Here is a 25,327-nt window from a genome sequence, read left to right as displayed (position 1 = left end):
GAGAGCAATTTAAAATAAATAAATACATTTTTGATTGATTTTATTGCATAAAATGGACCTGATTGTGTGTGCAGGGGTCCTCTTGCGGTCTGCCTGGGAAAAAATTATACAGAGCTGTGTTCCTTAAGGTGGCTGGCCAAATCCATTCCATTGTCGCACAATGTTGTTTCTAGGCAACAGACACATTTCTGCAAATTTCCGTAACAAAAAAAGTGATTTTTATTGACATATTCAAACTCTTCTCTTTATTATTAACCCTGTCATTATCTTTAAATATGTATAATGCTATTGTAAAGTGAGGAAAATGGGTTTGTTGCCCTGAGGCAACATGGTGACGTACATAACACAGAAATTTGCTGCTTTTTAAGACTGGACCAGAGTTTGTTTGAAGGTGTCTGTTTAAAACCCTAAACCTTAAATTTACACTTAAATAAATAATTTTTAAAACTTTTTTTTCTTAAAACTTGTTCAATTTCTTTTTAAAATGACGGTGAAAGATTTAGATTTATCATGAGTTTGATTTTTAAATCAAAAGCTTCATTCAAAAAATGCTGTCCCACGTTTTCATATCACTACTAAAACAGAGTTTTATTTTAGCCACGCCCCTGCATTCTAGAACAGGAGGTGAGGCTGCATCCCTGTACCCCATGGCCACATGATGAGCAGTTAGATGCCATCGTTTTGAAGTAAATGTCCCAAAGGTCTGAAAGTCAGTGTGTACCAATAAGGACTGTCACTACTGAAACACAATTAAGTCAACTTTTTTGTGTTTTAATGAAAATATCACGACTGTATGTGTGTACAACTGTTCAAAGCTCTGTTTGCAAGTCATGTACCAGCAACATTTTTAAATTATGCACAAAATTAGCTAAACTGGTAGCTTATCAATACTGAAACAGTCATTACTGAAACATTTGGTAAAGTTGCGGTTGTGTATGTTCAATCATTTATTTTAATGAAATAAACATAATTAAGGTTTCTTAAAGCAAAAGGGTTTTAGTCTAAAGTCCAAGTCAGTTAAAAGTCCAAAATGTGTTTTGAACTATGACTTTGACTCAATAGGGTAGAATGACAAATATATATGCATTGCCAATTTGTTTACAGTATAATCCACAATTATAAGCTTAGTTTATAAGGATTACAAGTATCTCTTGCATTGTATTGTGCAATACCACTGGGAGACTATTGCAATGAGATACCAGTAGGAACAAAAAGCTCAGAGTCTTAAAACTGGGTACCTCAGACAACTCCTCTCTATGATTAGTCCAAGGAATTTACTGGACCTAATCAAGTGGGTACTTATGCTGTGTGTAATAATTGTGCATTAGAGGTTATTTGCGTTAAATTGAGCGCACACCATTTTCTGTAAAGGACCAGCGTTTCTCATGTCACCATTTTTTTATATCTAATAACTCATTTACATTACAAACCTGTTGTTTATGCACATGTGGATAGGTTTAGTCTCGACCTCAGACTCTCATAGAGCACCTGAAATTTTAAACTAATCTGGACTCAAATATTGGGATTTTTTTCAGTTCTATGCTTTCAGATATAGATACAGGATTCAAAATTCATTCTTCTAAAGTTCTTAAGCTAAATAAATTCACCTGCTTCCTGAAGCGCATTTGTTGTTTGGTTTTGTGTTTTTGATGTAGCCTCATTTTCAAAATTGCTTCTACACTTCACACAAAAACAGTTGCCTGCCTTTATGTGTTCTGCATGTCAAACAAACAGCCCATTTCTGTCAAAATAGGTGGTTCTTGCTTGCAGTAAGCTAGCAAGCTTACCGGACTCTCTGACAATGGCACAGTTTGACCACTCCTAAGTTGGTCAGCATTTTGATAAAAAGTTTTTGTGGACTATTTTTGTGGAGCTACTATCAAAAAAGATGTTTTGGGTCAGGCTTTTGTTTCTATACTTAATGAAGCAAGAGTGAGGTTAACTTAGAGGTGAGTTTAGTTAAATGGTTAAGTAGTTTAAAATTCACTGAACAACACACATCTATATAGACAACAGTGTGTCAGAAAGAGCCAGAAATCACATAAAGCACATATATTTAAGATTACTTACCTACAAACCACCACAGTATGAGAGTGTGATGAAGAGTTGGAAGTGATAATGCCTAACAAGTATTTGGCATGATGTTTGCACAATGCTAATTGGTGTGATGTTTTAGCTTCACAGCTCTAGTGCAAAACTAAAGAAGCAAGTTCAGACGCCAAACGTATCCTTGCTCATCTACTACATTTAGGGTAAGGGAAGCTTTTCACTGAGCTATCACTTTGCCATTAATTTTGTCTTCTAGGTTTGGCTTGACCATGGCCTAACTTGGGGCCTAAGCTAGGCCAAAGAGCAGGATAACATATTTCTGGCACATGCACTAACATCATTTAGAGCAGTGGACTTCCCAAGCTGTCTGGGCAGTTTGGCCCAAACTGCTGTTTAGCCTCTGTTTTAGCTTATTAACTCTTTCTACAGAACTCTCTCAAAGGCCGTAATATCAACAGATATTTATTTTTACTCTTATTCTATGCTAAACAACTGGATTTATGATTTATAGACTTATAGATGTTGACAAAGGATGTAAATTCATGTAAACAGGTGTTTTGGGATTTGACAACTACCTAATGCATTGAATCAGAATTTGTAATTGTAGAAAGGACCATAGAACTGTAACCATACAATGCTGCAACTGTCCAGGCCAAAATCTAAGTAGCACTGCAATAGAATATGTAGCACTACATATGAAGCAGTTACTCAATCTCCATAACTGCCTCGGTTAATGTCTCAGAGTAGATTACCCATAAAACACCCAGAGCTGCAACTCTAGAGATGTAAGTAATGCTGTAACTCAATATGTCTGAGCTCTGACTTGGAAAACACTGTGAATTCCTACTCAGAAAGTTGGGGTAGCGTTCTCAATCTTGAGTTCAGTATATGACATCAAATCAGCATGGCTGCTAATGTTGTCCATCATGTTCATCATTTTAAGTTTAATATCATGACCATCATGAACATTAAAGTTATTACTCATAACACCAATATTAGGTGGCTGACCATACTCAGTTTCATAAAGACATCCATGTTTTACCCACTTTGTAGCTGGAACTCTCTGAGGCTGAAAATGACATAATTCATGACTCCCACCAAGCGTCCTATCACAAAGGACTTCACGTGTCATAAAATGAATTAAGAACTGTATAAACTACATATAAACAAGCAGCTGATTGGATGTCAGATCATTTGCCATTTACTTTTAGTAAACTGTTTGAATAGTTTATTTCCTATCTTATAAAATACAAACTTTTTGCTAATGTTGAAACAAAAAAACCTGTATTTAGTTTTTCAAAGCCTTTTTGAAGTCTCGCACTACAGTCCTGCTAGTGCATTTCATCCTTGTTCTATGAGCTCAGAAAAATACACACTATGAAATATAAAATGTATCATGAAAAGGTCTTGAAATGTATTGTGATTCGAGATGGAAAGACACCACTTTTACAGTATTGACCAATATTGCCAATATTACCCATATTGAAACCCTGTCAGCTTCCTAGCAATACCTGGTGCTGGAAGGGTGTGATTGTGATTTTTGCCATATCACCCACCTGAGAAAAAGTGATTAACATGTAATCATTTAAATGCCCGATCATTGATATATCACCCCCTTAGACACTCAGTAGTGTTTGTGTGTGCATTCATGTATTCACTACTGACTGAGCTTATGGGGTATTTAAAAAAGGAATCCACTACAAACTGCTTACATACAGCAATTGAAATGTAAAACTGGGCAAGTATGCCTACAGTTAGATTTATCCCAATGAATTTTCATGCTTTATTTTTCTACATTAAAAAAAATAAAAAATTCAAAATTAGGAAAAATGTAACAATGATTTGCAAATCCTTTTTGACCTGTATTCATCTGAGAATAATACAACAAAACCTTTTGTCTACAAAATGGTAACTTTATAGGAGAAGGGAAAAACATACTTTACTTTCAATGCAAGTCAATGGAACCAAACTTTTTTTTATTTTGGGCCGTTTCCTTTGGTCCATTCACCATGGATTGTATACACAATGTACAGGACAACAGACATTTTCAAATTATGTGAAAAGCTGAAAATCAATAAAAATGGAGATACAAACTTTTGTTCCGACAACAGAGATATATAGTTTTTGTACATTTGCTTTCAACATGTTCTAAAAAAGCTGGGACAGGGGCATGTTTACCACTGTGTTACATCACTTTTCCCTTTAACAACATTCAGTAATCATTTGGGAACTGAGGACCCTGATCTCTATAGTTGTGAAAGCAGAATTTTTTCCCATTCTGGCTTGATAAAGCTAACACTTTAGCTGTTCAGCAGTCCAGGGTCTCTGTTCCTGTATAAGGTGCTTGATAATGCACCACATGTTTTAACTGGTGACAGGTCTGGACAGCACGTAGGCCATTCTAGCACCTGCACTCTGTCATTACAAAGCAACACTGTAGTGAAGAATATAGCTGAAACAAGCAGGAACATCCCTGAAAAAGATTTTGTCTTGATGGCAGCATATGTTGCACCAAAATGCATACCCCTCAGCATTAATGGTGCCTTCACAGATGTGCAAGTTACCCACTAACACACCCCCATCCCATGACAGATGCTGGCTTTTGCAATGGCAATAATCAGTTTTCCTCTTTGGACCAGAGAAAACAATGTCCTTTATTTCCAAAAACAATTTAAATTTTGGGCTTGTCAAACCACAGCACATTTCCACTTTGCGTTAGTCTATCTCAGATGAGTTTTGGCCCAGAGAAGTCGGCAGTGTTTCTGCGTGTTGCTGACACATGGTTTCCGCTTTGCATGGTAGAGTCTTAACTTGCATTTGTAGATGCAACAACAAACTATGTTTACAGACAAACTATTCCCGAGCCCATGTGGTTGTATTTATTACAAAAGCACATCAGTTTTTAATGCAGTGCTGTCTGAGGGATTAAAGGTTAAGAGCATTCAGCGATGGTTTTCAGCCTTGTCCTTTACACACAAAGATTTCTCTAGATTCTATGAATCTCTAAAATTTGATATGGTCTGGTGATGGTGAACTCGCTAAATTCCTTCCAATTATGCATTGAGAACAGTTGTTCTTAAACTGCTGGACTATTCGCGCACAGTTTTTTTGCAAAGTGGAAACAGAGCTTTTTGTGAATGTGAGAAATATGAGAGCATCACTTTCTACAGAGAGTTATCTGTAGAAAGTTCCAAAATAGCTGTTTTGGATCATTCCACAAACTTCCCAGTCTTACATTGCTCCTGTCCCAACTTTGTTGGAATGTGTTGCTGGCAACAAATCCAGAATTAGTGTATATTTATAAAAACGGATAAAGTTGATAAGGTAAAATATTAAATCTTAAACCAAATCTTTTCGTTGTGCTGTTTTCAATTAAATTCCAGTAAAATCCAATTTACCAATCACTGCTTTTTTGTTTTTACTTGCATTTTACCATATGTTGCAATTTTTTGGAATTTGTGTTAAGAACAAGAATGTCACACATATTCATTATAAACTTTTTGTTACTTATCACAGCGCAATTTTTTGTCTTTACATTCTGTTACTAAAACGTTTGGTCTGATCTGCATGTTGCTGTAAACATTATAGCAAAATACCAAAGGACAATTGGTAACTGTTATTTCCTAATTCATAATTCACAATCATAAAATACAGTACAGAAGTGTTGAAAATGAATCCAGGGCATGTTAGTGCTTCTTTAATATTGTCATTACTGTAACTGTAACTTAACAAAACAACAATCTATTTAGACATTAATGAGAGTTTTTAAATGTATTTGATAAGCGCTTAAAATGACCTGTCACTATCCCTGCCTTTGAAAGCAGCCAGTTTTGCTTGAAGAAAATTCTGAATTTGGCTGATGCTTTTTAAAAATCGATAAACTAGCCCTAAGAAATGGTCCAAAATCAGCTGTCTTGAAATAAAACCTTTATGAATAAGATGGAAAGCTCACAGAGCCATTCCTAAATGAAAGTCTGGCCTCTTCAGGTGAGGCTGGGGTTATCTCTTCTTCAGTACTATAGGTCTTTATCCATCCATTTAATATAATCAGGATTAGATGCTTTGACAGAGTTTACAGCACCATCCACATTTGTGCTGCTCACAATTGCAAAATCATGCATTTAGCTGTCTTGAGTATCACACGTATTCAAATATCAGGCACAGACAATCTATATAGAGAAAATATAACTGAAAGGCATAATTAATAATCTTCTTTCAGAGGCATTATTAAGTCAAGGCTTTAAACTGTAATGTGTAACAATTCCAGGAACTGCATTATGGCAAATTTTACTTTGCACCATGTTACCCCCAACACTGGCTATCAGGCACTTAAACTTATAAAAACCTGAGGTTATAAATTAGAATAAAATCCTGGGGGGCGGAGGGGGATGTTATGAGGCGCCTGTGGATACCAAACCATGCACAAGCCAAATTCTACTGACTACAGCCTTTCTGAGGTCAGATTTATAGACCATTAGACAGCCAGCGAGACAGCCAGCTAACGAGAGAACAGGGGAGAGCAATTCATCAGAGAGAGAGAGAGAGAATTCTCCAATGATCCTGGTAGTTCAATTAGAGAAAGAGGACTAGAAAGGAATGATGGAAGGAATCATGAGAGAGCAGGTATCCATGTGTGTACGTGATGTGGAGAACTGCAGAAAGAGGGTGATGAATTATGGTGGAGGGCACAACATGGCATGGCAGGGGGATGGTGACAAGAGAGAGAGAAAGAAGGAGAGAGAGAGAGAGAGAGAGAGAGAGAGACAGAGAGAGATGAAAGGATAAAATTCCAAGGCCATAGAAAAAACGTGGAGAGTGACGGAAGAAAAGAGACAGAGAGAGAGAGAAGAAAAAAGAGGGATTCCCTTTTATCCTGCAGAGAAGCAAAGCATATGCACTTTGGTTGTATCTTTGCGGAAAGTAAAAGGTTAATAACATACCCCTGTGTGAAGCCATAATGTCACATGCTCTGTACAGCAGGACATAGATCATAAAAGGGCAATGTCACCAGAAACCATTGGCCGGACCCCACTATTAAAGCAGCAATGGCACCAGGGGAGTATTAAAGTGACAGTAGGGTGAAAAATCTAACTTAACACAGTTTTACCATTAAATCAACCCATTTCCCATTAAATTACCACTCACTTGCCTCAAACCATGTCATGTGCGAAAGCAGTTTTCTACATATTTAACTAAAAGTCAGTATTTTATCAGTATAGCTGAATAGGTCTTAGATTAACAGGATGCTTCCTGTGGTGTACCAGGAGGCTCCATTCTTGGCCCACTTTTATTTTCTTTGTGTTGCTGCTGGATTGAATTGTTAAAAAGCATAAACTCAGTTTTCACAATTAAGCGGATGATACAACTATACATACATGTACTATATATTTGTATGATGTCACTGCTTTATATAAGCTGAGTTGTGAACAGCAGTGAAGCCAATATTCCAAAAGCTATCTTTGAGTCCTGGTTATTGCCCACATAATACATCCAGACATCTATAATTACCTTGTAACTACTGCATTAGTACAAATTGCAGAAGCTAAAACTTACGAATTACTAGAATAATTTGATTATTTTGTCTGTTAAAGGGTCAGCGATTTTTTACCATCAAAGGTTGTGGCCGCAAAAGTGAGCAATATCTATGATTGATGGGGTTAGTCAGTGTTGACTGATTAAGTGAGCCCTGCTAACATTCTGGTGTTCTCTCAACCACTTTCATTGTCTAGCTAAGTGCTAAGAGATTGTATGTAATTAGGTCAAATCACCAATCAGTGTCAATTGTCAGTTGTGAACTAATGACAATCTTCGAAAATGCTTAAGAGCAAAACTACAGAATTCAACCTTTACCTAACTGACAGGCTGATTTGAGCTCTGGTGTGGTTTTATTCTCATCTTTCCAAAGATTTCTCCTTCACTGGCTCAGCTCTTCAGCCTTTTCCATCACGATGTTCGACGGCAGGGATGCTAGGGAATCTAACACCTTTCTGTTGCTGTTGTTACTACAGCCATGAGAACATCATGGCTATATTTTATCTGACAGGATGCTTTATTAATGAATAGTGTACAAATGGTGGCTCTATGAGCAGAAGTAAACAATGTCACAATGCTATCTATAAGCTGCCATTACCTCTTAGCTACATTGGCCTTGTAGCCTTGTAGCAAAGTTCAGACACTAAACATGTCTTGGCAGATTTGGTGCAGGAGGGATATTGTGTAAATTAGATTCATGGGTTGAAGTATGAGCACTGTTCTGTATCTGTCTCACAAACAAACAAACAAACAAACAAACAAACAAACAAACAAACAAACACATCCCTGCACACACACACACACACATTGCACACAGTTCTGGCTGCTGTGTGCTTAACGAAATGCAACTCGTTTGAACTCTGAAACTGGCAACTCTGACATTCACCATGAAGCACTGACAGCAGGAGCAGCACATGCTCTCCCATCTCTCTCTCTTTCTCTCTCTCTCTCTCTACCATCTCTCTCTCTCTCCCATCTCTCTTTCTACCATCTCTCTCTCTCTACCATCTTTCTATCTCTAGCTTGCAGTGTGCCTCTCAACCATTCCTCCCTCTCTCCCCATGTCTCTCTGCCATCTTTCTATCTTTCCATAAGTCTCTCTAGCGACTTTCTCTCTCTCTATCTCTCTGTATGTCTCACGGCCATCTCGCTCTGTCTCTCTCTCTCTTTACCATCCCTCTCTCTCCCATCTCACTGTCTCTCTCTCGCTCTCTTTATACCATCTCTCTCTCTCTACCATCTCTCTCTCTTTCTCTCTCTACCATCTTTCTGTCTCTAGCTTGCCATGTGCCTCTCAACCATCCATCCATCTCTGCCCATATCTCTGTGCCATCTCTCTCTCTATCTTTCCATAAGCCTCCCGAGCACCTTACTCTCTCTCTAGCTCCCTGTATGTCTCACGGCCATCTCTCTCTCTCTCTCTCTCTCTCTCTCTCTCTCTTCCTGTATGTCTCTTGACCATCTTTCTCTCTCAACCATCCCTCGCTCTCTCTCTCTTTCTATCCCTATGTCTCTCTCTACTATCTCTCTATTTCCCTGAGCCACTCAACCATCTGTCCATCTCTCCCCATATCTCTCTACCATGTCTCTCTCTCTGTCTCTGTAAGTCTCATGACCATCACTCTCTCTTTCTCTCTCTCTCTCTCTGTCTTTCTCCCTGTATGTCTCTCGACAATCTCTCTCTCTCTATCTCCCTGTGTCTCTCATCCATTCCTCCCTCTTCTCCTCTCACTCTCTCTCAACTTTCTCTGCTTCCACCTTCCTCTGTTTCTTGCGTTCCACCACCTCCTCCCATCCTGTTTTCTTGCGCTATTACTTTTTCATACATGAAGTGAGTGCGTCTGACACATTAAGTCACTGGCTGCGTGCATGTGTGCACGTGAGAGCTTTCAGAAGTCGAGTCCTCTCAGTGAACCCATTCTGTCTCCCTTCCACCAACACACAAATCTACACAGGAGAGTTTCCAAACACACCAAAGTTTCTAAAACTGGAGTTCAAAAAACATTTAAAAGAGAGAAAATAGGACTCCAAACAATGATGCAAGATCTGACAGACCACTAAAACTGTCCCCATCAGAAAAACAGCACTTCATCTTTGAGAAGGCTCCACACTTTCAGATCTGAAAACATCTACAGGTGTTTCTGTCCATCCTTCCACTGTGAGAAGACAACTCAACACTCTGGGCCTGTGGGTGCAGCTGGTGTTCTCAGAACAATGGACCGACCCCCCCAAAGTCCAGACCTGAATGTCACTGAATGTGTTTGTTTGCTTGGATCAGAAGCAGAATGTCACGGTTGGCTCCTCCCAGTCCTGTCCATGTGCTCATGTTTTGGTCTTGTAACTCCGCCCCTGATTGTTATCACCTGTCCCTCATTGTTCCGTGTATTTAAGCCCTGTGTTTGCCCCTTCCGTTTGCCAGTCTTTGTATCTTTGTACCTGGTCTTTGGTTGTGTTGATTCTAGTCTTTGTTATGTCCTACCCTAACTCTGTACGTGTCGGCTCATTGACCCTGGACTGTTCTGACCACGACCCTGGATTTGCCCGTAATAAATCTCGCTTATCTCAGCGTGTGCGTCCGCCTCCTCGCTCCCCCTTACAGAAAGACTGGCCACCACAGGACGCAGCAGGTAAGCGAGACTCCGGCATGTGGTTGTTCCGTTGGGACGAAACTCCGGCTGTTTTAAAGCAGCCCGAGTTCGCTGTGTCCCAACGCCACCAAGCCGGAGACAGCAAATCCCCTGGCGCTGAGGGAACACGAGCGTCTCGTCGGTCCCGCAAGAAAGCGGAGGACCTTCCCGCCTTGTGTCCGGGCGACGAGAGCTCAGGTAAGCGCCTTGGGTCTGCCCGTCTTGAGCGCCACTGCAGGGAGGAGCGACCTGCAGTGCAAGACGTCAGACGGCAGGAGCATTCAGATGACCCGTTTTTTGGTACTCGGCTCGTTCGCAAGCGTCACTGCGAGCTGCCAATCGCTCGAGTGAGCATTGGGAACGGCCGAGTGGGTCCAGTATCTGTGTGTTCCTCCAGGTTGGAGCAGAGGTCCCCAGCCCGAAGGCTTGATCCCGTGGCCGCACCCCGCGGCACTTCTGATCCCGTGGCCGCACCCCGCGGCACTTCTGATCCCGTGGCCGCACCCCGCGGCACGCCTGCGCCTCCGGACCCGCCGCCAGTCGCCGCGCCTCCGGACCCGCCGCCAGTCGCCGCGCCTCCGGACCCGCCGCCAGTCGCCGCGCCTCCGGACCCGCCGCCAGTCGCCGCGCCTCCGGACCCGCCGCCAGTCGCCGCGCCTCCGGACCCGCCGCCAGTCGCCGCGGACGTCGTAGCAGGCCCGCCTGCAGTCGCCGCGGACGTCGTAGCAGGCCCGCCTGCAGTCGCCGCGGACGTCGTAGCAGGCCCGCCTGCAGTCGCCGCGGACGTCGTAGCAGGCCCGCCTGCAGTCGCCGCGGACGTCGTAGCAGGCCCGCCTGCAGTCGCCGCGGACGTCGTAGCAGGCCCGCCTGCCTCCGCGGACGTCGTAGCAGGCCCGCCTGCCTCCGTGGACGTTACATCCCCTTTGTTCCCACCCATCCCGCCCTTGTCTGTGTCTGTTCCCCCTGGGAATCCCGTTTCTGTCCCTGTTCCCCGTGGTCCTTCTGTGCCTTCTGTGTCTGTTTCCGTTCCTTTGTTTCTGCCTTGTTCTGTTCCTGGTTTTGTCCTTTTCCCTACTGTTGTGTCTGTCTCGGTTCCCTTTCCCGTTGTGGTTCCCGTTCCTGTGTCTCCTTTTGTTTCTGTTCCTGTTTCTGTTTCCGTGCCCGTTTTCGTTCCTGTGTCAGTCCTGGTGCCTGTTCCCCTGTCTTTTGCGTGGTCTGTTGTTCGTTCTTGTTTTCCTCGTCCTGTGTCTCCGGTCGTCTCTCGTTCGGCGTCGTTTTGTGTTGTGCCTCCTCGTCCTCCCTCCGTTTTTTTTGTCCTCGTTCTGTTTCGTCTGTTCCTGTGTCTGGTGTGTCTCCGTCTGTGTCTGTTCCTGTGCCTTGTGGTTCTGTTCCTGTGCCTTGTGGTTCTGTTCCTGTGCCTTGTGGTTCTGTTCCTGTGCCTTGTGGTTCTGTTCCTGTGCCTTGTGGTTCTGTTCCTGTGCCTTGTGGTTCTGTTCCTGTGCCTTGTGGTTCCGTTTCTGCCTCTGTGCCCGTTTCTGCCTCTGCTCTGGCTTCGGTGTCTGTGCCTGTTTAGTTTAGTTTTGTCTTTCTCTGGGTTTCGCTTTTTTGTTGGTTTGTTTTGTTCTGTGTGGCACGCCCGGTGTGCGTGCCTTTGGGGGGGGGGGGGGGTTCTGTCACGGTTGGCTCCTCCCAGTCCTGTCCATGTGCTCATGTTTTGGTCTTGTAACTCCGCCCCTGATTGTTATCACCTGTCCCTCATTGTTCCGTGTATTTAAGCCCTGTGTTTGCCCCTTCCGTTTGCCAGTCTTTGTATCGTTGTTTCATTGTACCTGGTCTTTGGTTGTGTTGATTCTAGTCTTTGTTATGTCCTACCCTAACTCTGTACATGTCGGCTCATTGACCCTGGACTGTTCTGACCACGACCCTGGATTTGCCCGTAATAAATCTCGCTTATCTCAGCGTGTGCGTCCGCCTCCTCGCTCCCCCTTACACAGAAAATGCAACCCACTTCTAAGACTGAACTTTGGAGGTGTGGAAAAATATCCCAGACTTGTTTGAGAAACGGAAAGCAAGTGTCCTGAAAAGAATGGAAGCTGTAATAAAGCCTCTGACTTTCGCACCGTTTTGTACTTTAATAGTGTAAACATCACTTTTCTGACCAATATGATAAAATACACTGTTCTGTGTAAGGTACATTTTACATGCAAGGTACATGTAAGGTTCTGTGCAGGTACATTTTTTGTTCATCAAGGTCCAAACAATGTAAATGTGCCCTCAAAGGTACAACAGTGGTTTTAAGGTCCATTAAATACGTTTTTCCAGGCGAAAAGTACATATTTGGACCTTTTCATAACCTAATTTTAAAACAGAACAATAAAATAAAAAGCCTGGAGATGAGATCGGGTGTGTGGAGTCAATACAACTTAGAAGATATCATTTCAGTGGATTATGGTAAAATTATGTTCCCTGACTAAAGATGTACCCTTGATGGTCCCGCCCCAGTGACAAGAGGGGGACTGCCTAAGTGACAGTTTAGCATCTTTTTTCTTGTGAGTGTGGAGCTTGTTACTGTGGGTTGAAGGGGGATGGGGTGGTCGTAGTACCACATAATTATATATCTGTATGATTATTAATACACAATGAGTTGTGACATGACATGTGGCCAAAGAATACTTGCCCAGGGATTAAAAAACAAAATAAGGAGGAGGGGGGTGTCTTACACCCACCCATCCCAGAGATGCTGCAAAAAGTATCGGCCATATCAATAAAACTGCAGTTGGTCAATAACAGCAAATATTATTGGCCACTGGGCTCTATCGTGTGTGGGTGATGATTCCAAGACCTCCAGGATAACTGCATACTCATTTGATCTTATTGCGCAAAACCACATACTCATTTTGAATCCGTGCTTTAGCAAAACACCATTTCTGTCAGGGGATAAATATCCTCCAACATGACAAGATTCCGGGAGGCGTGAAGAAAAAAAAAAAAAAAAAAACATATCGGCTTTCCTCTGTCGACTTTTTTTAGCACTCAAAGTTGATTTTTTTTTTTCACTCGCACAACTGTGAAAACCCCAGAAGGCAGAAAAGCGGCTTTCATTTTAGGGGGAAAAAAACAAGACCGTCAACAAGGCTTGGAGAAGCTGTGAAATATTCACTACATGAAATACATAACAGCACATACAGTGATACACCCACATACACTTTTACTGCAGTAACAGCCTCTACTCTTCTGAGAAGGATTCACACTAGATGTTGGAACACAGCTGTGAGAATTTGATAGCATTCAGCCACAAGAGCATCAGTGAGGTCAGGCACGGATGTTGTACGGTTGGTTCCACTTTATGTGGTGAAGAACCCGTGAATAACCTTGCCATCACTTGCTTTCTAAAAATATAATGCTAAATTGGACTAAAGTCCTATTCAAACTGGACTTGTTTTACCTGGGGTGCTGCAATTTGAATCACAACCAACTAGATTTGTGATTTTTATCCAGTACAAATACGCATTTTAGTTTTTACCGCTAAGTAATCAATCTGGAGCAAATTACTTTCTATAATACACCGAACTCAGCACTCCCTCAGCAATACTAGTCCTGTTCAAGTCAACGTCACAGTAATGTTATAACAAAATCGGATAATAGAAAACTATGCCGCTATTTTTTTTGCCTGTTTTGGCGATCTGAAGATGAGGCTAACAGCTTAATTTGATCTACTTCCTTGATCCTCAAGTTCATATCAAGATTTCTGTTACTGTATGAAAGTGTGGCGCTTGTCGCATAATGCTCAGGTAAACGTCCACGTGAGTGAGTGTTTCGATCCAAGCTATTTGGGGTAATTTGGGGAAATTACACAGATTTTTTACCCTGTAGGAATTGGCCAGTCAAATCACTTACAAATGACATTACCAGATCTTCTCTGCTGAAATCCAGCTCAAAGACGGAGCTGGAATAGAAGACTAGCATAAGACTACCATGAAGTCTTGGTCTTGACTCAGACTTGACTACTACACAGTCTTGGTCTTGACTTGGAATAGATGTGGAATTGACATATCAGTCTTGACTCAGACTCGACTACTACAAAGTCTTTGTCTTGACTTGGCCTCAGTGTGTCCATGTCTCAGTCTTGACTTGGACTGTACAACCACAAAGTCTTTGTCTTGACTCGGACTCAACTACCACCATGATTATTGTTTAGGACTTGACTACCACAAAGTCTTGGTCTTGACTTGGACTCAAAGTGTCCAGATCTCAGTCTTGACTCGGACCTGATTACTACAAAGTCTTGGTCTTAGTTAGACTTGATGTGCCCAGGTCTCTGTCTTGACTGAGACTCTGCTACAAAATCTCGGTCTTGACTCTGACTTGACTGCTACAAAATCTTGGTCTTGACTTGGACTTGACCACCACAAAGTCTTGGTCTTACACACCAAGAAAAATCACGCTTAAATGTCTGCTGGTGGTGCAAAACACAAACTTTATGAAACTGACATATATGGGAATGGGAAAGGGGCTGTTTATTGTTTGGGAATGTGCCTGCCAGCATGCCCCCCTTTACAATACCGCCATCAAACAGCATTGGTTAGTTTGCATGATCAAACGTGGTAAACTGCACACTGCCTCATACGCTGATCATGGAATAATGTCATACCTGTGACCACTTTTATCCTGGTACCACCCCCCCTTACAGTCATGCAAACAAAGCTATATTTGGTTAAACTGCACTGACACAGACAGAGAGTGTGTGTGGGGGGGTGGGGGGATAAGAGAGCTGCTGATGTAGCACAGGTGGAGGTGCTGGAGCTTTGCCCAACTCTACAGCTGCAAATTCTCTCCTCTCGTCCGTCCTCTAAATCCTTCTTTTTTCCTCCCTTCTTCCTTTTTTCTTCTCTCTGTTTCTCTCTCTTTCTTCTTGTCTAGTCTATTTTACACAACTGCTCTCCATACAACTTTGCCAAAGCAGGTAAACTGAACACAAGCAGAAAACTACAAGAAAACATTTCAGTTAATAACAGTAATAAAATCCATGCTGGTACGACTGTTGAAATTATAGCTTTACGTGAACTCACTGTCACGAGATTTTATGACTCAGTTATACATCTCAATGTCACTCCCTACTGCCACTTCCCTCTCCATCTATATCCATCTCTCCCTGTTCTTTATATTTTATTTCCATCTATCTTTTTCTTTCCTCTGTCGACTTCTCTTTAACTGTATACTGTCAGTTCTCTCTCTCTCTCTCTCTCTCTCTCTCTCTCTCTACATATCTCTCTCTATCTCTCCCAGTGTCTCTCTATCTTCCCATCCTCTTTCTCTTTAACATAATTGCTCTTTCTTTCTCTCATCTTTCTCCCTCCCTCTCCCTATCATTCCTTCTCTCCATCTGACTGTTCCCTTCTCCATCATTCTTTCTCTTTCTCTCTCTGTATTGCTCCCTATCTTGGCCTTTCCCTCTCCATCACTCTTTCTTAAATGCTGTTTCTCTCTCTCTCTCTCCTCATTCTTCTCTCTCCCTCTCCAGCTCTCTCTGCCCATCTCCATATTTTCTCCTTCTTTAACACTCTCTCCATAATCTCTCTTTCTTTCTTCCCCTCTACATCACCCTCTCTCTTTCTCTCTCTGTATCACTCCCTATCTTGGTCTCTCCCTCTCCCTGTCTCTCTTTAGTGCTCTCTCCTGTCTCTCTCTCCCTATCCCTCTCTCCCGTTCTCTCATTCTCTCCCTCTCCCCATCAAACTCTGTCTTCATCTCTCTCCCTCTTCCTATCTGTCTCTCTCCCCATCTCCATATTTTTCTCCTACTTTAACAATCTCTATCCATGCTATCTCTCTCTCTCTCTCTCTCTCTCTCTGTCTCTGTACCACTCCTTATCTTGGCCTTCCCCTCTCCATCACTCTTTCTCTTTAATGCTCTGTTTCTCTCTCTCACCTCTGTCTCTCTTCCCATGTCTCCCATCTCTCTCACACCATCACTTTCTCTTTCTCTCTCTCTCTCTCTCTCTCTCTCTCTCTCTCTGTATCACTCCCTATCTTGGCCTTCCCCTTCCCGCGCTCTCTCTTTAATGCTCTCTCACCTCTGTCTCTCTCCCCATCCTTCTCTCTCTCTCTCTCTCTCTCTCTCTCTCACCATCACTCTCTTTCTATCTCTGTCTCTGTTTCTCTACCCATCTCCATATCATTCTCCCTCTTTAACCACCCCCCCCCACTTTTCCAGTGAGATCCCACCTGCTCCCCTCTTTTCCAAACAGCCAATATTTCTCTCTGTCTAACAGTCTACACTCAACATCCTCATGGGACACCCCCCCTCCAACACACTCCTCCTCCCCCACACACACAGTCTCTCAATTCCTCTCTCTCTCCGTCCCCCCCTTTTCCCAACAGATCCAGAGTTCCACCACATCCTTCATACTCGTCCCTCCTTTACCAGTCCACACACACACACACACACACACACACACACACACACACACACACACACACACACACTCGAAACAATGCCAAGCTCACGCACCCTCTGCTAATGCATAATCCTGCAGCACAACAGAATAAGAGGAATTTGCACTCCTCCTCCCACCTGCTATCCATCCCCACAGTAAAGAACAACTTGCAGAAAAAACAGAGGGGTGTAAAGAGCAGAGAGAGGAAATGAAAGGAGCAGACAGAGAAGGGGATGAGCAGATAGGTGGAGAGAGATGGAGAAAGAGACAGAATAGAGGGGAGAGAGGGGGAGAGAGAGAGAGACCCAGACCAAAAGAAAGATAAACTGATGCAATGTCCCAAACTGAAAAACAGAAAAAAGTAATGACGAGAAAGAGAGCCAGAGAAAGAATTAAATAGAGAGAAAATGAACAGATTCAGAAAACACTGAAAGAGAGAAAGTGATGGAGAGAGGGAGAGAGGAGGCAGAGATGGAGGGATTGCAGGCGGAGGAGTGTTGTACTCACAGACTCAGACATCCTCTCTCCGGGTCGTTACTCTCATCTCTGCGGCGGTCAGCGGTCCCACACACACACACACACACACACTCACTGCGCTTTTCTCCACTCCTCTGTCACCTCTTCCTCTGCCCTCCTCTCTTCCTTCAAATCCTTCTCTTCCTTTCTTTCTATCTTTCCCTCGTCCTTGTTCCTCTCTTTCTCCCTTGCTCTCTTTGGATGGGAGACCTTAGCACTAATGCCTTTAAGCTCACTGAAAGAATCTTCTCTCTCTCTCTCCTCTCTCTCTCTCACTCACTCACTCTCTCTCTCTCTCTGTCCCCTGTTCTTGCTCTCCTCCCCCTCATTCTTTACCCGCTCTGCCTCACCCCTTTTCTCTTTTCCTCCCACCCCTCTCTCTTTCTATGATTCTCACTTTTCCTCTCACTCTCTCATGCAGTTCATTTCATGTCTCCATTTATTCTCTCTCCATTTATAATATATTCACTCTCTTACACTCTCTCTCTTTTTCTCTTCTTCTTTGCCCCCTCTCTCATTTCTCTCTTCTCTCACCTGCTCACTCACTCTGTGTTCTGTCTCTCTCTGCTATCTTACTGTCTTCTTCTCTGTCTCCTCACTCTTCGTCCCTGTTTACTGTCATTATGCATCTTCTATTGCTCTCTCCTGTCCTACTCTTTCTCTCTGTCTCTCACTCTATTTCCTTCCTCTCTTTCTATGTACTATTTGTCTCTCCCTCCTTCTGTCTCTCTCTCTCTCCCTCTGTCTTCTTCTGTCTTGCTACTATTTCTCTTTCTCTGTCTTTCTACTATTTTTCTCTGTCCTCTTTCTCTCTCTCTTTCCATTCCTCTTTCTGTGTTTCTACTATTTCTCTCTCTCTCCTTGTCTTCTCTCTCTCACTCTCTGTCTTTCTACTATTTCTCTCTCTCCCTTTATCTATCGTTTCTCTCTCTGTCTTTCTACTCTCTCTTATCTCTTTCCACTATTTCTCTCTCTTGCTCTCTCGCTGTGTATGTCTTCAATCTCTCTCTATTATTTCTAACTCTCACTCTGTTGTCGTTGTTTTTCTCTCTCACGCTGTCTTCTAATCTTTCTTTCCTCTCTCACTTTGTCTTCTCTCTTCTTCTCTGTGTCTCACCTTTTATCCTCCTTTTCCTGTCTACTATCTCTCTCTCTTTTGCCTCTATTTTTGCCTCTCTCTATCTGTCTGCCTCTCATTCTCATTCTTTTTCCCCCTCCTTTCCCATCTCTCTTCTTCTCTCTGCATCTCTCTTTCTCTCACTCTGTCTTCTCTCCCTTTTTCTCAGTCTTCTCTTGCTCTTTCACTCTGTATTCTCTCTCTCTCTTTCTCTAACTCTGTCTTCTCTCACTTTCTCTCACTTTGTCTTCTCTCACTTTCTCTCACTCTGTCTTCTCTCTTTTCTCTCACTCTGTCTTCTCTCCCTTTTTCTCAGTCTTCTCTTGCTCTTTCACTCTGTATTCTCTCTCTCTCTTTCTTTAACTCTGTCTTCTCTCACTTTCTCTCACTCTGTCTTCTCTCACTTTCTCTCACTCTGTCTTCTCTCTCTTTCTCCCATTCTGTCTTCTCTTACTCTTTCTGTCACTCTGTCTTCTCTCACTTTCTCTCACTGTCTTCTCTCTTTTTTTCTGACTCACTTTATCTTTATCTCATACTGTTCATTTCACATCTGTTTACTTTCTCTATATTTCCACCATATCGTCCATCTCTCTCTCTCTTTTTTCTTCCCCCAGTTCTCTCTCTCTCTATGTCTCTCTCTCTCGCTCATACTCTTCCCACTCTTCCTCTGCAAGATACAGGTGATGGGAGGATGTGGAACAGAGTGAGAGAGAGAGAGACAGAGAGGGAGAGATGGAGGACAGTGAAAAGGGTTTTGGGGGCTTTAACGCTCCTGAGTGCTCCAGATATAGACGAATGACATCATCGCCACAAAGCCACGTTTACACACATACATATACACGAAAACGCTGAGTGCTCCAAAAATAGAGCTGTGACTTCATCGACCTGCGGACCCCTCATCCCCCCTGAGACTCAGCTCTCATTCATATTGTATACAAGTGAGAGTGTGTGTGTGTGAGTGTGTGTGTTGTGTGTGTGTGTGTGTGTGTGTATGTGCATGTGCATGTGTGTGTACATTCCTATGATGTTCTCTTGAAGAGCAGAGGGACAGTCACAGAAAGTCTCTCTCTCTCTCCCTCTCTCTCTCCCTCTCTCTCTCTCTCTCTCACAAAACTTTCAGGTCTTTTTTCTTTCATGTGCAAATAAGTGATAAGGACAGAGATGTTTTAAAGCTCTAGCAGGGGACACACGTGTGCATTCATAGGACTATCGCAGCACTAACTTTCTGCCTCATGTGTTTGAGGTCCAGTGCTGGAGTAGGACGTTTGGGGAATCCCTGGTGGGCAGCTGCTATAGTTTTGGGCTGGTCACTGTAGGCTAACAGTGCACAGTACCGTTCAAAAGTCAGAAGCTGTCCTTTATTTATTTAATTTCCCCACCAAAATGGCCATGAAATGTGTGTTATTTATTTTTAGAGTCAATAAAAAAGCAGATATAATGTCACATTCAGCAGTTTGTGTGTCCACTTTTCGTCCAAACACTTTCAATGATGCTGAAGCTAACCAAGTAGTAGTAGTGTAGTCATTTATGGGGGGGTATAAATCAGTGCAGCGCAGAAGAGTCAATGTAGTGTTTAACCCTCTATTCCACGCATTATGAGAGCAATAAAAAAAACATATTTCATTAATTTAATTTCTTGCATAAAATTATTCTTGATTTACTTTTTCAGACCCGATCATTAAATTCAAAAACCTTAAATTAAAAAATGTTTGCAGGAGTTCTTTTGCAGTACGTTGCATTACATTGTAAGCCTAAACTGTTAACAAGGTTAAGAGTAAAAGCTTGAACTGCATGTTAGGCCACCAAAACTTGTTCATGTGGCTGACAGCATAAGCTTCAACTGCATGAAAGGCCAAAGTTGGTTAATGTTGCTAACAGTAAAAGCTTAGATAGAGCTTAGATGCTTGCTAGGGCAGAGATGGTTAACAGTGCTGACAGTGAAAGATTGGATTGCATTCAATGCTAAGACTGATTAACATCACTAAAAGCATAAATTGTATGCTTGGGCAAAAGGGGTTAATGCTGCTGACAGTAAAAGCTTAAATTAGATGTAGTTAATGTAGATAGCCATAAAAGCTTGGATAAGTAACAGCTAGCGGTTAGAATGGTCATGGTGATGCAGAATGCTTTGGTGGCATCCACTCAGTATTAGACATGTTAGCAGTTTTGGCATTTCATTCCTAGGTTACTTAGATCTGGGTCTGGAGGGAATCAGCACTGCACAGTTTAGCGTTTCTGTAAGGCACCTGATTTAACCAAACAGCAAATGGTCAAACCCCTACTGAGTCAGCTCAGGTACATTTAGCAGAGAAAACACTAAACTCTAATTCTGGGCTTAGGAAACTCTGCCTTAGCAGTTACAAGAGAAGCAGCAATAATGTCATTCAGAGTGAGTAGATGTGAAATGGTTCGATGCAGAGGAACAAACTTTACTGTAATAACACAGCAGACGTCTGGTTCCTATCATCACCACTGTGAACAGACTTACAGATTCTGACACATATCCCGTCAAACCACTCTGCGTGACTTTGTATACACCTTAACACTTTAATTATGACATTTTGAGAAATCAGTGGAATTCCCCACCCCGAAAGGTAATGCTGTCACGCACACCTCTGTCACTCACACAGTCAAATCTATACTGCCATCTGCTGGACATCTCAGACAGTCCAGGTGCATGCAGGCTGTCTCATTCTGCCAAAACTGATTCTCTTATATCGCTTTAAGCCTCCGGTGGGTTGAACAGAGCAGGAGAGAATCTGAGTTTTATTTGTTCGCTTGTTGATTCTTGTGCTTCTCTCCTTTACATAGATGTTCAATCTGTTTTCTGTTTGGGAGCCTGTCTGTGAGAATGCTTAAGTGGCAGCAGTGCATCAGAAATGCAGGCTGGTCCCCACAGACTGCAGCATATTGCACGTGTGTGTGTGTGTGTGCATGTGTGTGTGTTTGAATAATAAATATTTTTGAGGGAATATCTACAGCAGTACAGTCTGTGTAGACCCAAACAATAACAGAACACTCTTGCCAGAGGCTTTTTGTTACTGCAATAAACAATTTATTATCAGCAGGCACTCTGAATGCTGAAACAATGTGCTATAATCTTGACCGCATTTTCACTAATTCTGCATTATTGGACCAGCCACTTGAGTGACACCACACTGCAGCTGTGAGGCTGCCCGGACTGACTACTTAAGTGCCACTGCACCACAGCTATGAAGCTGCCTGGTACTGGCCGCTCAAGAGACACCACATCGAAGCTACAAGTTTGTAAGAACTGTGTGTGCTGTTTTATTTATTGTTGATTGCATATTTTGCTACTTTTCCATAGTGTCCTTTCATTTTGAGATAGGAACTATACTAAACAATTAAACGTGTTATTGTGCTGGGAAGAGCAGAAAGTTTAAGCGACGTTGGGCTCCTGAGATAAAATTTTTGGATTTTTTTTTTACCACATTTTTTACTACTTTCATTTTACTACATTTGCAACCCTGTAGAAATAAACATTTCTCTAGGTTAAACTAGGTCATTTCACATAGAATTTATTTTATTTGACACTCTTCCTCAGTCTTCTCTGTCCTGATCACTAAAAAGGTGTACATTAAATATGAGTTATAAAGTCTGCCTCTACCAGACCAGAGCTAAAGGAAAAGGCAGCTACTCATACAGTTAATTAAGTGGCCGGAGCTGTGGGCAGCCCTATCCATGGCGCCCGGGGAGCAGTTGGGGATTAGGTGTCTTGCTCAAGGACACCTCAGTCATGGACTGTCGGCCCTGGGGATCGAACCGGCAACCTTCTGGTTACAGGTCCAGATCCCTAACATCCAGCCCACGACTGCCCCCAAATGAGACAAAATACAGCCAAATATATGTTGATTTCTTATGTTACATGATACTCTGCCTTCAACATGCCAGTTAACAGTGAAACTTCTCATGATCCTTGTAGTAATTTATAAGCTGGTAAGATAATACAATTTTACCTAATCACTGATATAACCAGCTATGTAGCCTGTAGTCTAAACAGAGCAGCTACTGGAACCAGGCTAAAGCATACTGGCTTAGCTAGCAAGGTTACAAGTGGTCCAAATAAAAACGGAATTATGAGATTTGCAATTTACAACCATATTCTGTTGAATAACCTTATCCACTCTCATATTTATATCATGATGATATCATTTGCTAGCCTAAAGTGTGTTTGCTGCATGCCTGTATATGTCAAGAAGTCAGAGTCACTCGAGGTAGTATAGAGTCTCACTCAGAAATAAACATAGCAGGCAGGTCGATATACAGCCAAGCCACAGCTGTTCTGTGGTCAGATGAGAGCTGGTCAATAACAAGTCAAGTTTCATTATCTTAATAAATATTCCAACTTCATTTGATTAGGTAGGCCTATTATACCTGTGGCTCCGCCCCTGAGTAAATTGCCACATTATCAGATTGGCCCCTTTTCCACATGAAATTTCATGAATAGGGATATGTGACAAAAAACCCTTTTGAGTCTACTGAGGTTCCAGACCTGAGCCCATGCAGTGATGTCCAGTATAGAATCATGCCTGGGGTCACTGAGGGCCCAAAGATCATGAGCATCCAATATTGACCATCAGCCTTGTACCCTTTCTAGGGATTACAAGTATTTTTCCAGATTCTCTGAATCTTTTGATGATATTACATACTGCAGATGGTGGGATATACAACGTCTTTGCAATTTTACATTGAGGAATTTTGAGTTATTGGCAGATTGGTGAACCTCTGGCCGTCTTTGCGTCTGAGAGACTCTGCCTCTCTACAATATATTTATACAATATATTTATAGCCAGTCATGTGAGTTAGTTGCAAATTGCTCCACCAGCTTTTTTTTTATGAGTACCATTTACTTTTCCAGCATTTTGTTGCCCCTGTCCCAATTTTTTTGAGATGTGTTGCTGCCATCAAGTCTAAACAATTTAATGTTTTTCATGAAATGGTAAAATGTCTCATTTTCAACATCTGATAAGTGTTCTATGTTCTGTTGTGAATAAAATATGGCTTTATGAGATTTGCAAATCAGTGCATTCTGTTTTTATTTACATTTATCTACATTTTACACACATTTTTTGGAAATGGGGTTGTACTTACAAATGAGCAAAAAAAAATTCCTATTTCATACTAACACCATTTTTGCCAGCGGTGTTCGCACACTGTGAAATTAGACCTCCGCATTTAACCCATCCATGCAGTGAAACACCCACATATATGCACACTAGTGAACACACACACCAGGAGGCAGTGAGCACACTTGCCTGGAGTGATGGGCAGCCCTATCCACAGTGCCTAGGGAGCAATTGGGGGTTAGGTGTCTTGCTCAAGGAACTTAAGTCGTGGACTGTCAGCCATGTGAACCGGCGACCTTCCGGTCACAGGGCTGGTGCTCTAACCTCCAGCCCACAACTACCGCCTTGTGAGGCACATTTGAAGCACATACTGAAATATGAGTCTCTGTCAGACATTCTTCTGTGAGTGCGGCTGGTTTACTGCGCTGGGTTTGAGGGATGTTTTATGAAGTCTGAGTTTTGCTCCTGTGAGAAATCTGCCTCTAATTCATCTGAAAGGAAGAGCTTTCAATCTGTCAAATGGCAAAAGATACAGCCAAGCATGGAAGAGGGGAGAGAAAAATCAGAGTCACACGCAGGATGAATTAAACACGGGAATGAGAGAGAGAGAGAGAGAGAGACAGAGAGAGAGAGACAGAGAGAGAGAGAGAGAGAGAGAGAGAGAGAGACAGAGAGAGAGAGAGAGAGAGAGAGAGAGAGAGAATATATAGGAAGCAATAAAGAATAATACTGACATATTCATGCCTTTCTCTCTCTCTCCTTTTCTCTTCCCTTGTCCAGCTAGCCCCTCTTTCCTTCTTTCTTTTTCTCTTCTCTTTCACTCTCCTCTCTCTTTCCATGTTTTCCCTCTTCTATTTTCCTCTCTCTTTCCTTGTCTCTCTTCCTCTCCTCTTGCTTTCCTCCTTCTCTTTCTTTTATCATCCCTCTCTTTTCTCTCTATCATCCCTCTCTTTTTAGTTTTCTCTTTCCTTCGTTCTTTTTTTGGTCTCTCCCTCTCTCTCTCTCTCTCTCTCTCTCTCTCTCTCTCTCTCACTCTCTCATAAAGACCCTCACTCACACTAGCCTGTATCCTTGCTTCTCTCTGACATGTCTTTTCCATTACCATAGAGACGGGGTACTAAAACTTTCATCACCCCCAGGGGAGGAAGAGAAGGATGTAGGGATGGAGGGAAAGGTGGAATGAGTGAAAGTAATAAAGTCAAACACTAGGACGGGCTCGGCCTCAGAAAACAAAGTGCACTTGTCGCCCTCAAGTGGCAGGCCAGAGAACAGCACGTGAAGTGAATAATCCATTCAAGTGCCATTCTTTAGACTTTAATCCCGAGTGGTTTAGGCTGTTGGCACTTTTAGCCTGTTAGCTGGCTGACCAGTCTCCAGCTAATCGGTTTTAAACAGAAAGCGGGTTAAATAAATAAATAAATAATAAATATATAAATAAAATAAAAATGTACATTCATTTCATGCAGTTACTGAGTTCAGATGGGCAAACCAAAATATACCTCAGAGAATAAGAGGCTACATCAGAAGTTGAGACTGTCGAATAGGAGAACACATTTCTATTGGACAGTCTCTACTTTTGGTTCTACAGCTTAATGAGAAATCCTGCTTTATATAATCTCCCTGAGGGCCAGCACTTCTCGACAAACCCTTACAGTCAGCGGACACCTGATCTTTCCTTATCATACACCGACCAGGTTAATCCTACTTAACCAGCAGGGATTCAATTTTTGGTGCAGACGAAGGGGAGGAGAGAGGGTAGGGAGGGTGTCTTTAGGCTTAGCATGGCTGAATATATGTGAGAAAAAAATATTTAACCCCTGCAAGTCTAGAGTTACACTGCCATTCTGCTAAACCAGGGGTGCACAAACTTTTTAAGGGGGGGCAATGTGAAATGGTTGTTAGGGAGGGCCAAAAAGACAAAACCGTCAAATTCTGTAATATACAAAGGTAAGTTCATTTCAAA

The 25,327-nt window shown here is 42.4% G+C and overlaps 1 protein-coding gene across 3 annotated transcripts in view; it reads right to left on the bottom strand.

Moving 5' to 3' along the window:
* The window catches only part of LOC108434533 (amyloid-beta A4 precursor protein-binding family B member 2), an 89,942-nt gene that overhangs the window by 39,831 nt on the left and 24,784 nt on the right, over positions 1–25,327 (bottom strand). The window lies entirely within an intron of this gene.

The sequence above is a fragment of the Pygocentrus nattereri genome, chromosome 14, assembly GCF_015220715.1.
Source record: "Pygocentrus nattereri isolate fPygNat1 chromosome 14, fPygNat1.pri, whole genome shotgun sequence".
In the NCBI taxonomy this organism is placed as follows: Eukaryota; Metazoa; Chordata; class Actinopteri; order Characiformes; family Serrasalmidae; genus Pygocentrus; species Pygocentrus nattereri.
The sequence above is the reverse complement of the archived record's forward strand: the minus strand, read 5'-3'. Positions and strand labels throughout refer to the sequence as shown.